The sequence below is a fragment of the Pinus tabuliformis genome, chromosome 6 (assembly GCF_031772625.1).
Source record: "Pinus tabuliformis cultivar Carrire ecotype Pingquan chromosome 6, CPIR1, whole genome shotgun sequence".
In the NCBI taxonomy this organism is placed as follows: Eukaryota; Viridiplantae; Streptophyta; class Pinopsida; order Pinales; family Pinaceae; genus Pinus; species Pinus tabuliformis.
Window position 1 is genome coordinate 445,257,288 of NC_142292.1, and position 13,223 is coordinate 445,270,510.

The window sequence follows — 13,223 nt, forward strand, 5'->3', positions numbered from 1 at the left end:
TAAAACAAGAACCAACTCCCATGAACTACATAACTACAATGGTCATTCGGAAAATTCATAAAACGTGGGATGTAAAAATTTGTCACCTTTGTGATGGTTGAAGATGAAAATCAATTTCTCAAGTTAAAACTCATTTACCTTGCTAACCTCCCAAATCTAAAAAACTATGATAATCTTGGAATACTTCTCTTACAACCTTTAAAGCATAAAAACAAGATTTCAATGAATTTAAATAAACCTTCCCTTTTAAAAACAAAATTTTTAAAATTTTTAAATAATCTTGGTTTTTAAAAATGAGATAAACTAATTTTGATCTCAATGAACAGGAATTATCATTATTATAATCACATTAACATAAACATTATTATTTGGTATTAATATAGATACCATTATTTCCATGATTAAAATCTATTCTTTATATTCAATGTATTTCTTCTTTATAAAAAAAATGACAATAATAAATGAGATTTAAATAATAACTTTGATGTCTACTTGAATTTTGTCAATTTTTTTATAAATTATATATATATAGATAGATATACAAAATTATATCATATCCATATGTCAATAATTGTTATTTATAAAAAAAAATAAAAATTTAAATTATTATAACATTTTAATTAACTTGTAATCTTTAATTCATAAATATGTATTTTAAAATATTTCAAGTAATTGTAAAAATAATTATTTTTTATTAAATATAAGTTATATTTTACAACATATTATTTTTTATTAAATTAATAATTAATAATAAATTTTATATAAATTAATCTAAATTATTTGAAAAATATTATAATATAAATAAAAGATTCAGAATGAGCATAGTAATTGTGATAAATATTCTTAAAAGAAGTCCTTTATAGGTTTAACATTACTCATTTTAAACACTTATCATAAATAAAATAAAATAAAAGTTTAACAAATATGATACAAAGTGAGTGTTGAATTTATTAGAAGAGAATGATCAGTGTGATATTGTCAAGGATGTTATGCTTAGCCTACAGATTTGTGGTAGTGGTAAGCTCATAAGTAAGCGAAGGCAAAGAGGAAGATTATGAATACCATAAAGGATCACTTGATTCCTCATATATTAAAAAAGAAAACAATAAAGGAGATGTTTGATGCCCTAGTTGGCATCTACCATAGTGATAACATAAATAAGTAAGCCAAGGTGAAGAGGAAGATTATGAATACCATAAAGGACCATTTGATTCCTCGTATATTAAAAAAGAAAACAATAAAGGAGATGTTTGATGCCCTAGTTGACCTCTACCATAGTGGGAACATAAATAGGTAGAAGATATTGCAAAATGAACTCATACCCCTAGAGATTACTATACCATATTCACCAGTTATATTAGCAAGGTCATCTAGATTCGTGATCAACTTGCAATAGTTGGGGATAATATTACAAATGCAAATTTGGTATACATGGAATTGAATGGATTACAACTTCACATGAACCATTTATCTAAGATGTTTCTAACTACATTTGGTCAAATTATTAAAGGAAAAATTAAATGACTCAACAAGGATAAAGGAAAGAGTAACAAGTCAAACTCAAAGCCAGGAAAGGACATGAATCAAATCAAGTGTTTCACTTGCCATAAGCATAACCATTATACATCATATTGTCTAGATAAGGAGAGTAAAGGGAAGCAATAGCAAAAATAGGTAGCAACTTTTACAAAAAACTTGTATGAACAAGTTTCTACCAAGTTTGAGAACGATTTCTCAATGGTATCATTCTTTTCTACCAATATGGTTACTAAAAATGCATGGAATGTGGACAATGAGGCATATTCATTGGGGATCTCTCAATGGCATCTTTTCTTTCTATCAACATGGTTCCTGAAAATGCATAGGACAACCTAGGGTGAATTTTGTTTAAACAATTGCTATCTAATTGATGTATCTTGATATTTTGCTATTCTAAAGTAATACTAATGTGTATATGTGTGTGCGCCTGGCACCACATTTTTGTCTTTTTAATTAAATTGACTAATTAATAAAAACATAGTATAAACATGTGGCAATATAAATTATGTTTTTTTTAGATATTTAGTATTAACAAGTCATGATCTTGCAACAAAATATATTTACAATAAAAAATCTACCAAATAAAATGAGAGTGAATCTATATATATAAAACTAACTCAAATTAATTAATTTATTATTAATAATAAATTATAATTTAATTAATTTTTATGATTTTTTATCTAAATAAATAATATGAGAGAGATATTTATGCACATTTATTTATACTAATTTAATTAGACATTAAAAATGAGATGGATATTTATGCGCATTTATTTATATAATTAAAAATAAATTGAGAAAATTTAAACAAATTCGACCTCAATAACGTTTAACCACCCAAAAGAAAATATTTTTATAAAAAAATAAAAACCAAACTAATGCTAAAATAACTAGCAATAACTAGGCAACCAAAAATCCTCCCAAAATATTCTCACTGCACGCATGCGATAGGAAAGAGATCCTTAAAGACTTCGAGTCTAAAATGCCAAGGAAGTCGCAAACAATTAAAATATATCTACAGATTTCACAATGCAGCGATTAGCATTTATGATTGTTGATATTTGGATTGGAACGATGGTATTGCAGTTGAAGCAAGACAAAGATAACATTGCCACTATGACGGGAATGTCGTAACCATAATATAACTATGAAGATCATGACAAAGAAATATCTTGCAAACCTATGTTGTTTATTAAAGGAAGATTGCATCCTCATTGAAACCTATCTCTCTTCAAAGTTCATGCTAATACACTACATTGAAGAGGATTGAACTACTGATCCTGTAATATTCTGAGACTATGATTGAAAAACTATGGTGAACATGACTCCGATTCTGGACTTTGCAATGCCATTTGTATTGCTGGTTCTCGTCCTCCACAAAGGATAAATAGGAGTGTGGACATCACACATGTTTATACAAAAAGATTTGCTGTGAGAGGTTCGTCTCCGGAGCCAAGTAACCCCATAATGCTCATCGCTGTTGTGCAAGCATCGATATTTTTGAATGTGGGTTAGTCCCGGGGAACTGTAGATAAGAATGAATTGCAGCCAAACATGAAAATATCAGTGCTGGGAACTTGCAGTCTGGTGAGAATTTTGAGCTTAATAGCTTTTGTGTTGGGGTTGTAGCTGAAGCAAAGCACAAAGATATGAGAGGAAAAATCAAGAAAAATGGTTTAATGACTCAGAGATTTAAATGGCACTGGCAGCGAGTCAGTGGTTGATATAGTAGTTACTAGCAGCATCCAGGTTCCTTGACAATTTTCAGGTTTACAACGTTAAAATATCACAGCTTTAAAAAATAATTACTGAGTTCGGCCGGATTGGAAAATGTAATTCGCAAATTCGTCCATTCTATAGGGTTCGATGTAATAATGCAGTTGTTAAAAAATAGTAAATTCAAGTATGGTAAGTTTGCAGTTCGTATGAAAGTACGACTGTAAAATCGTTTAAGATAAATACATAGGCCAATACATAGCAGGGAGATTTGGCCTCAGCTCATAGAGTGATCTCTGGGAGAGATTTGAAGTCCCAGAAGCTGCTGCTGTTCCACTGCGGAAGAGAAGAAAGTGGTAACGGACAGCAGCTCGCCAAGCTGGTACGCGCACAGTGCCTCGTGGAGATGTCGATGGTCTACATACAGATGGAATTTCATCGAATTTTGACAGTGAATGTCAAGCCGAACTTGGCGCTGCCCTGGAAGATGGCTTGTCGGACGACGGGACGATAGACGAGGACGGAAGCAGCTGCAGCGGCAGCGGCAGTGGCAGTCGAGGTAGGAATTCTAACGTCGACGGAATTTGCAAAATCGACATGATGTCGCTCGGTGCCGAGTAGGAGCTTCCCAGCATAGCAGAGCGCATGGTGACTGCTGGGTATGGAAAGAGTGCGTTCAAACTGCAAGAAAACATTAGCTGAGCGGTAAATATAAATTCAAAATTCAAATTTCAAGCGGGCTTGCAAATTCAAACTTAAAATTCAAAATGCGCGTGTACATTGTATCGATGGTCTGTCATCCGTATTGTATTGGATGCAGTTGTTTGTAGGCCAGAAATATTTATTGCATCATTAATTCCAGGTTCCACCTGCTCGGAAAAATGGGACCATCGGAAAACATGGTGTGTCATGCAGCTCGTCACATCTCAGATGCGCCTCTGGATGCTATGCATGGTTTGAGGTTTTTATATGGTTAGCATGGCATGCGGTCCTGTCACATATGGTCTTAGAGACATTAAATACCCAATAGCATGGGATTTATTGGTTGCCCCAGATGAACCCCAACGGATATGTTCCACACAATGTACATAAAATGTAAACAAAATTTAATATATTCATCTAATCGCAGAATATTTAATTATAAAGAAATTAATACTAATAAATTGAAGATTTAAAAAAAATAATAAAATAGCATCTCAAAATTGCTATTAAAAAAAAAAAATCAATTTTAAATACATATTTCCACAACATTGCTTATCAATTTTAAATACATATTTCCACAACATCAATGAAGTATTGCTTTTGATGGACAACATTAATCAAAAGCAAATATTTTTTTAATTAAAATTTATTAGTTACAGTTGAATATTCCTCGTCATTTTGATGACACAATTTTCATGAGCTAATTCACATGATTAACTATGAGCTTTTCATGAGCTAATTCAGATGATTAACTTGAAAACTTGTTTTACAATTTTCGTCAACAAAATAACTTTACTATAATTCAGATGATTAATTTGAAAACTTGTTTTACATATTTTTTTTTTGGATTCCGATGATTAACTTGAAAACTTGTTCTATAATTTTCTTGGATTTTCATTGATTTTCACGAGTCAACAAAATAACTTACTATAACTTACTATAATTCAGATGATTAACTTGAAAACTAACTTGTTAACTTGAAAACTAACTTGTTTTACAATTTTCTTGGATTTTCATTAGTCAACAAAATAACTTACTATAACTTACTACCATAGATTTAATAACTTAATGTAGATTTATATTTTCATTAACTTAATGTAGATTTATATTTTCATGGCAAAAATTCATATAAACATAACTCCAATACTTCATGAAACATAACTCCAATACCTCGTGAAATATATATGTTATTATATTTTTACGTAACTCCAATACCTCGTGAAATATATATGTTATTATATTTTTACATTTCCATTACAAAGCAAGATAACCTATTTAAAATAAATTTATATTTAACTCCAACACTTCATGAAACATAATTCCCATACCTCGTGAAATATATATGTTATTATATTTTAACATTTCCATTACAAAGCAAGATAACCTAATAAAAATAGATTTATATTTAAGCTAGTTTCCTTAACCCATTTAAAATAAATTTATATCTAAGGGCACATAACTCCAATACTTCATGAAACATAACTCCAATACCTCGTGAAATGTATATACCTCGTGAAATATATATGTTATTATATTTTTACATTTCCATTACAACCTCGTGAAATGTATATACCTCGTGAAATATATATGTTATTATATTTTTACATTTCCATTACAAAGCAAGAAAACCTATTTAAAATAAATTTATATTTAACTTCAATACTTCAGAAACATAATTCCCATACCTCGTGAAATATATATGTTATTATATTTTAACATTTCCATTACAAAGCAAGATAACCTAATTAAAATAGATTTATATTTAAGCTAGATTCCTTAACCCATTTAAAATAGATTTATATCTAAGGGCTATTTACAATTTTGTTAAATCATAGTTCCCCTAAAAAAATATAAATATAACTTCCATACCTCGTGAAATATATATGTTATTATATTTTAACATTTTCCATTACAAAGCAAGATTTAAAATAGATTTATATTTAAGCTAGATTCCTTAACCCATTTAAAAAAATAGATTTATATTTAAGCTAGATTCCTTAACCCATTTAAAATAGATTTATACTTAAGGGCTATTTACAATTTTGTTAAATCATAGTTCCACTCAAAAAATATATATTCATAATTGAGTTGGTCTATTTTACCACTTTTATTTGGATTTTCATTAGTCAACAAGATAACCTACTGAAAATAGATTCATATTTTCATGCATAAAAGAATTCATATAAACATAACTCCAATATTTACTGAAATATTTATTGAAATATATATGTTATTACATTTTTACATTTCCATTACAAAGCAAGATAACCCATTTAAAATAGATTTATATTTAAGCAAGATAACCCATTTAAAATAGATTTATATTTAAGCTAGATTCCTTGACAAGGGTGATTTACAATTTCATGAACCTGACAAATTTATTTTACCATTTTTTTTACAATAAACTATAAATATGAAAGAAACTTCAAAATTCACATAAAAGAGTGTATATGCTAAACATGATTTATTTTTAAAATATATATATATATATATATATATATATATATATATTTGCGTAAATACTAATTCTATTAAAAAGAGAAAAATATGTACATGGAGGTCGAAACCTCAGAGGGGGCAGAGGCCAGCGCTCAGCCAGAGATTCCGAGATGTACATATCTTGCTATTTGCCCTTTCAGGATTAAAAGACTTCAAAACATGATTTGCGCTCAGCCAGAGATTCTGAGACATACATATCCTTCTATTTGCCCTTTAAGGATTAAAAGACTTCAAAACATGATTTGTTAGACACTGACGCACAAAAAAATAATTCTGTTTTGAGTCTAACACAACATTACTATCGCCTGCAATGGCTTTATTGAGAGGCATTCTGTCATACCCTCATACCCTCCATGGACAAAAAAAGAGGCAAAATAAAACTCGCCAAACCAAGAGTTGTTGCTGCAGATCAAGAACAGGTTGGCTTGCGCCGATACCAAACGAGAATTGAGACCAGACCCATAACTAGAGACCCAAAACATAGACACATAACATAAAATCAAACAGAGCAAAGGCAAGAGTGCCACCCGTCGGCAATGAACCAGCATCATTCGGCATGTTGCGGAGAGTCGGGCGCATCCTTGTCCACCTGGCTGGACGAGGCAATCCAAGTGACGAATCCATTGTCTTCATTCCTTTCGATACCACCATTTGGAAGAATTACCAGGTTGAGGATGCTGCTTGCATGATGAACCGGTCCACAAGCAAGGACCTTGCGCTGAGTTGAATCTGCCGGATGCAGAGGCGCCTCAGGAACAGTGCTATCTTCCTGCATGTTATCTTCATTAAACACAACCCCAGCCATCTCCCCCTGAAGGACACTGTCATCCTGAGATTGAGAGGTGGTGGTGTGGGCTGAGCTGCTGGGATTGTCCTCTTCCTCAGCAAGAATAACAGTGATACTGGTAGACAAAACTGGCCTGTTGAGCCTGCTATGGAAGGTGAAGCGGGTAGTTTGAAAGGAATTGTGTGGGAGAGGCTCAGCATGGCCAGAGGGCGGAGAGGACGGGGAGGCTGAAGCAATGGGGATTACATTCTGAGGAGCAGAATGAGAGGCTTTGCCTATATTACCAGTGTTGCCTCCTCGGCGAGAGACTCCTTGACGACGAGGCATCCTCGAATTGTCTGAACAACCAAGAAAGGGAAAATGGCAGAGCTGACGGGGGAGGGACTGAGCACAGAGGAACCAGGCGATACAGAAAACCCAGGCGTGCTTCCAGACTACCTGAGCGAGACAGGGGTGCGGGAAGAAAATCGGGCGGAGGTGAAAAGAACCAAGAGCAATGGCGTGAACCAAACACCAGGCCATAAATAAAACCTTGAGCGTGAACTCTCGAGCCAGGCGCACATTAAAGACGATCTGTGCGACCATCATTCCGTCCTGCATCCAAATAAATTCGCATGCCATTGAGATCTACAGTCTTCGTCCGCGAGCCAGGTGCAGGGCCAACTGCCTGCAATGAGAGAGCCCTCATAAATGCATCGCATTAACACCCGCATCTGGGTGTGTGTCATCCTCCTGAAGCATATCATCCTTCACAATATTCTAGAACTCAGAGAGTTGATCCTCGGAGGCTATGCTGGAGATTGAGCCTACAAAGAGATCTACCCCAATTTCCACTCCTATATTAGCAAGAAAATCAGCAAGCTTATTTCCTTCCCGCTTAGTGTGTTTGAAAGAAATTGCTTGATGTTGAGAAAGCCATCTGTCTATTAGCTCGAGCCTTTGAGCCATTCTCCAACTGTTACTGACCTTATGTATGGGGGAGCCCTGCATTAGTTTTGTGACCATGTTTATGATGATTTGCGAGTCCCCTTCTATGATAAGTGGAAAAAAACTTTTGTCCTGAGCCAGGGTGAGACCTCGCCATAGTCCTTCCAATTCCGCTGAGTTGTTGGAGTCCCAACCTTTTGAGCCGAGAAAGATGAGTTGAGGAGTGCCATAATGATCCCTGAAGACTCCCCCATAACCTGCTTTTCCCGGATTACCCTTTGAAGCTCCGTCGAAGTTGAGTTGGAACATGTTGCTAGGCGGCGGAGTCCATTTTGTTGGCCTTTGTTTATTCTTAGTAGGATTGTCTTTAAGAGTAGGCTATTGATTTAAATGTATCTTCCAATTATCCCAGACTGATTGTTCCTGCGGCAGTGAAGGAAAATCTTCTTGGGACCAGGCTTTAATAATGTTCTGATGTAATTTGGTCCATATCTGCTCTATAGACATAGATTGATCCTTAAAAACTCTTCTGTTCCGCTCCTTCCAGATGTTCCACATCAGTAGACCAGGAATAAGCTGCCATAGTGTGTTGAGGAGTTTGCTTTGATATGGCTCTTGACTCCAATTGCGAATAGTAGCTCTGATATCCCCTTGCACTCTGCCCTCTTTTTGGCATCGGAAGGTAACCTTTTCCCACAGCTTCCGTCCTATTTGACAGGTTTGCATTAGATGTATAGTTGATTCCTCTTCTTGCTTACAGTTGAGACATATAGATGGGCCAGAGAAGCTTCTTTTTCTAAGATTATCCCATGTGAGAATTTTATTGTGACATAGGAGCCATAAAAAAGTAGACACCTTCGGCCAATTTGAGGAATGCCAGATTTTATCCCATAAAGTGTCTTTGATTATCCTTTCTTTGATAATTATCTTATATGCTTCCCTTGTGGTGAAAGTACCTTTCTCTTCATATCCCCATCTGAGTATGTCCGATCCTTCTGAGATGAGGATTTGCCGTTTTTGTAATTCTAAGGAGAGAGAGAGCTGAGTTTGCTCAGAGCCGTGCATCATAATTTGTTTGGCATCCATCCATTGTCTATATCCCTGTGTGGAAGAGGGGTCCCAGAACTGATTAACCTTTGCTAACTGATTTATACCTTGCTCTGGTAAGGGAAGGTTAGAGAGTGTCCTTTATCTTTGGGAGCTGCTGCCAGGAGTCTTCCCAGAATCTTGCTGTGTTACCGCTCTTAACTTCCCAGAAACTATGCTGTTGTATTAGATCCCTATGTTGAATGGCCGAATTCCAAATTACAGACCCAGTGCTTACTTCTGACATTCGAATTCTTTCTTCAATAGGGCTATTGTTCGCATATTTTGCTGTCCAAAGGGAGGCCCAGGGGGTGTTAGGATTTGCAAGCCACCTCCACCATATTTTAGCTCCCATTGCCTTATTACTGTGCCCTGGATCTCTTAGTCCAATACCCCCAGCCTTCTTCGGAAGACACACATTGTCCCATTTAACCAGAGCCCACTTTCGATTAGGGCCTGAACTGCCCCATAAGAAGTTGCGCTGGAGATTCTTTATCTCCTTGAGAACCCATTTAGGAGCTGCAAGAATAGAGAAAAGATACAAGGGCATGGAATGGAGAACCGCTTTAATGAGAACAAGTCTGTTGGCCATATTAAGAGCTCTATGAGTCCAGAGGAAAAGCCTTGCCTCTAGCTTTTCTAACAGGTCTTTCCAAGAGGAGTGCTTGAGGGCCGAGGCTATTAAGGGAGCTCCTAGGTATTTGGAGGGAAGGGAAGCAATGGTAAAACCAAGAATACGGGCTATGGCTCTTTGAGTGGGAGCTGGGGTGTTAAAGAAAAAGATTTGAGATTTGACACGATTGATAAGGGCTCCGGAAGCTTCAGAGAAGTTCGTTAGGAGGGCTTTGAGAAGGCGAGCTTCTTGGACCGAGGGATGACCAAAAAGCATGTTATCGTCCACAAATTGCTGGTGGGAAAAGGTAGGAGAATTGCTGAAAGATAGGCCTTTGAGACGCTGGGAAAGCAGAGCGGATTTTAGACTCCTACCTAGTCCTTCTGCCATAATAACAAAAAGAAAAGGTGAAAGGGGATCTCCCTGCCTGATACCCCTGGAAGGACGAAACGTAGCCGATGGGATACCATTGATAAGCACAGAAAAGAATGAGGAAGACAAAAGATTGATAATCCATCTAACCCAGGAAGGGGCAAAGCCAAAGGCAGTAAGAATTTTTTGAATGTAAACCCAGCTGATACTATCAAAAGCTTTAGACAAATCGATTTTAAGCAACATACCTGGTTTTTTTGTTTGCTTCAAAGAGTGGATTATTTCATGAGTTAAAATAATACCATCCGTTATCTGTCGACCTTCTACATAACCAGATTGCTCGGGCGAGATAATGAGAGGGAGCAGCGGTTTCAGTCTGGTAGCTATCACTTTTGAGACAATCTTGTAGATTATGTTGCATAGAGCAATCGGTCTGTACTTGTCTGGAGTATTGGATTCCTCTGCCTTGGGTATTAAAGCGATGAAGGTGGCATTCAGCCCTGGGTACATCCATCGTAAAGTGCGAGATTCCTCAACAACTTGCCAGACCTCCACTTTGATAAGATCCCAAAAGTTATGAAAAAAGTTGGAGGTGAATCCATCCGGACCCGGCGCTTTCCCTGCTTTCAACTGATGTACAACACTTTCGACTTCCTGCAGACTTGTGGGCTTAAGGAGGAGAAGATTATGCTCCTCTGTGATTAGTTTTGGAATGTTCCTTAGAACTTTGTTTATAGCAGGCATTCTATCTATGCTGGGTTCTTGATGAGCTTTCTTAAAGTATCTGAGAAACTCATCTTCAATGCCTTCATGCGTCTCAATTCTGTCTCCCTGCTCGTTTTTGATGTGGGAAATGTAATTATTCATTCTGCGTTGCACTGTGGTTTTATGAAAAAATTTTGTATTCTTTTCCCCATCCTTAAGCCATCTGATCCTCGATTTCTGCCTCCAAAGGGTTTCCTCCTGTTGTGCTCTATCTAGAATTTGGGATTCGATAGCTTGTTCCTGCTTTACGAGTTCCTCGGAGCGTCCTTCTATGATGATCCTTTGCTGGACATTCTTCATTTCTTGATTGAGTGCTGCCTGTGCTTTGAAAATATTGCCAAAAGTGGTATGATTCCAGTGTTTGATTTCTCCTTTGAGGTGCTTTAGTTTCTGCTGGAATATAGACATCTTGGTACCACTAGTGGGATTGAACTTGAGCCAAGTTGATCTAACAAATTCATAGAAATCCGGATGAGTTAACCAGAAGGCCTCAAACCGGAAGGGACGCCTAATACTGTTGCCTGGCCGGTTCCATTGGAGAGCTATGGGCCAGTGATCTGAACCTGATACTGGAAGGATGGAAGCAGTGAATTCCCCACCCAGGTGAGTTGCATTGTCTGATATTAGAAATCTATCGAGACGTGAAGCTATTTGTTGCAATCCCTCTCTTTTATTGTTCCAAGTGAACATGCCGTTATTTGAAGGAAGATCTACCAGCCAGTTGTTTTGAATAAAGTCTTTTAGTAGATTCCCATCTCTATTCCTTCTGCTTCTGCCTCCCTGCTTTTCCTCCATTCTTGCTATCATGTTAAAATCTCCTCCAGATATCCAAAGCGGGTATAGCCTATTTGAGTTAAGCTCCGACAAGGTATCCAAAATTTCAGCTTTGTGTATGGTTTCCTGAGGGAAATATACATTAGTTATATGACCATGAGTGTTGGTGCCAATTATATGAAATATTGCCTGGATGAAGTTCTTGTTTGCATGTATATTGTCGAGTTGAATTACTCGTGCATCCCAGAGAATTGCCAGTCCTCCCGACGCCCCTTGAGCATCAACAGCTGTTACTAGCCCTCCTGGCCAGGCTTTCGCTGCTATTTTTTCCAAAACTGTCGAATTACATTTAGTTTCTTGCAAAAAGAGTATATTTGGTTTTTCCTGCATAAGCATATTTTTTAATAGTCTGCCTTTCCTAGGGCTGTTGAGCCCCCTTATGTTCCATGATATCAGCTTCATTGAGAAGGGTTGGGATTGACATTGAAGTACTTGGTCAGCTTGGCGTACCTACCTGACTCAACTAGCACTTCGCCTATCTTGATGGTTCTTTCGAGGGTTGTTTTTCTTCCTCGCTTCTTGCTGTCTTTGGTGATGAACTTTCCATCCCATTGACTTCCTATCTGGACTCCTAGAGAGTATTTCTTTTGTGCTCGATTGAGGACCTCCACCAGGTTGTCCACTTGCCGGTCTGGTATTTTGTCAAAGTTCCCTGTCTTGCATGCTTGCTCGAGTCCTAGAATATCCAGTTCACCAATGTCAATATTCTCAGGGTCTTCCTCCATGATCTGGGGTTCTTGAGAGTCTTCCTCTCTTTCCTTCAGCGTCTTGGTGCTTGGTTCAGGATTATCAACTTCCATTCCTTGAAAATGCCAGGCCTGAGTTTTGGTTTGGGATTGAAGGGTTGATTTATTGAATAAGATTTCCCCTGGTTGCTGTGTAGTTCCCTCCGGCTGCTCTTTGTTGGATTCTTTGTCATTTTGAGGTCCATTATCAGGATCTTGCATATCATTACTGGCCAGAGCCGCAAAGCTGTTACTCGTTGAGGGTTTTGACATATTAACTTGATTGGTCTTGGGATTGGCTGTCGATTTCTTGTTCCCTCTTCTGCGGTTTACCACTTTGGTAAAACCGTCAGACGCCTGGTTGTCTGAGCTCATTTGAGGAGGGGGTTTCCTGTTCAGAGGACAATCTCTGTAGAGGTGTCCTAGGTCATGGCATTTCCTGCATCTAAACGGTACGTGCTCATAGTCTATTAGTTGAATCCATTCAACATCTTCATGGAAGAGACTTACCGTGTCTGGCAGGGCTTGCTTGAGGTCCATATAAATGCAGATCTGGGCATAAGACGTGTATCTGCATAATTTTGTTTCCTCGGCAACCTTGACGAATTCGCCCAGAGCATTTCCAATCTCCTGGAGGGAATTTTCTTCCCAATATTCC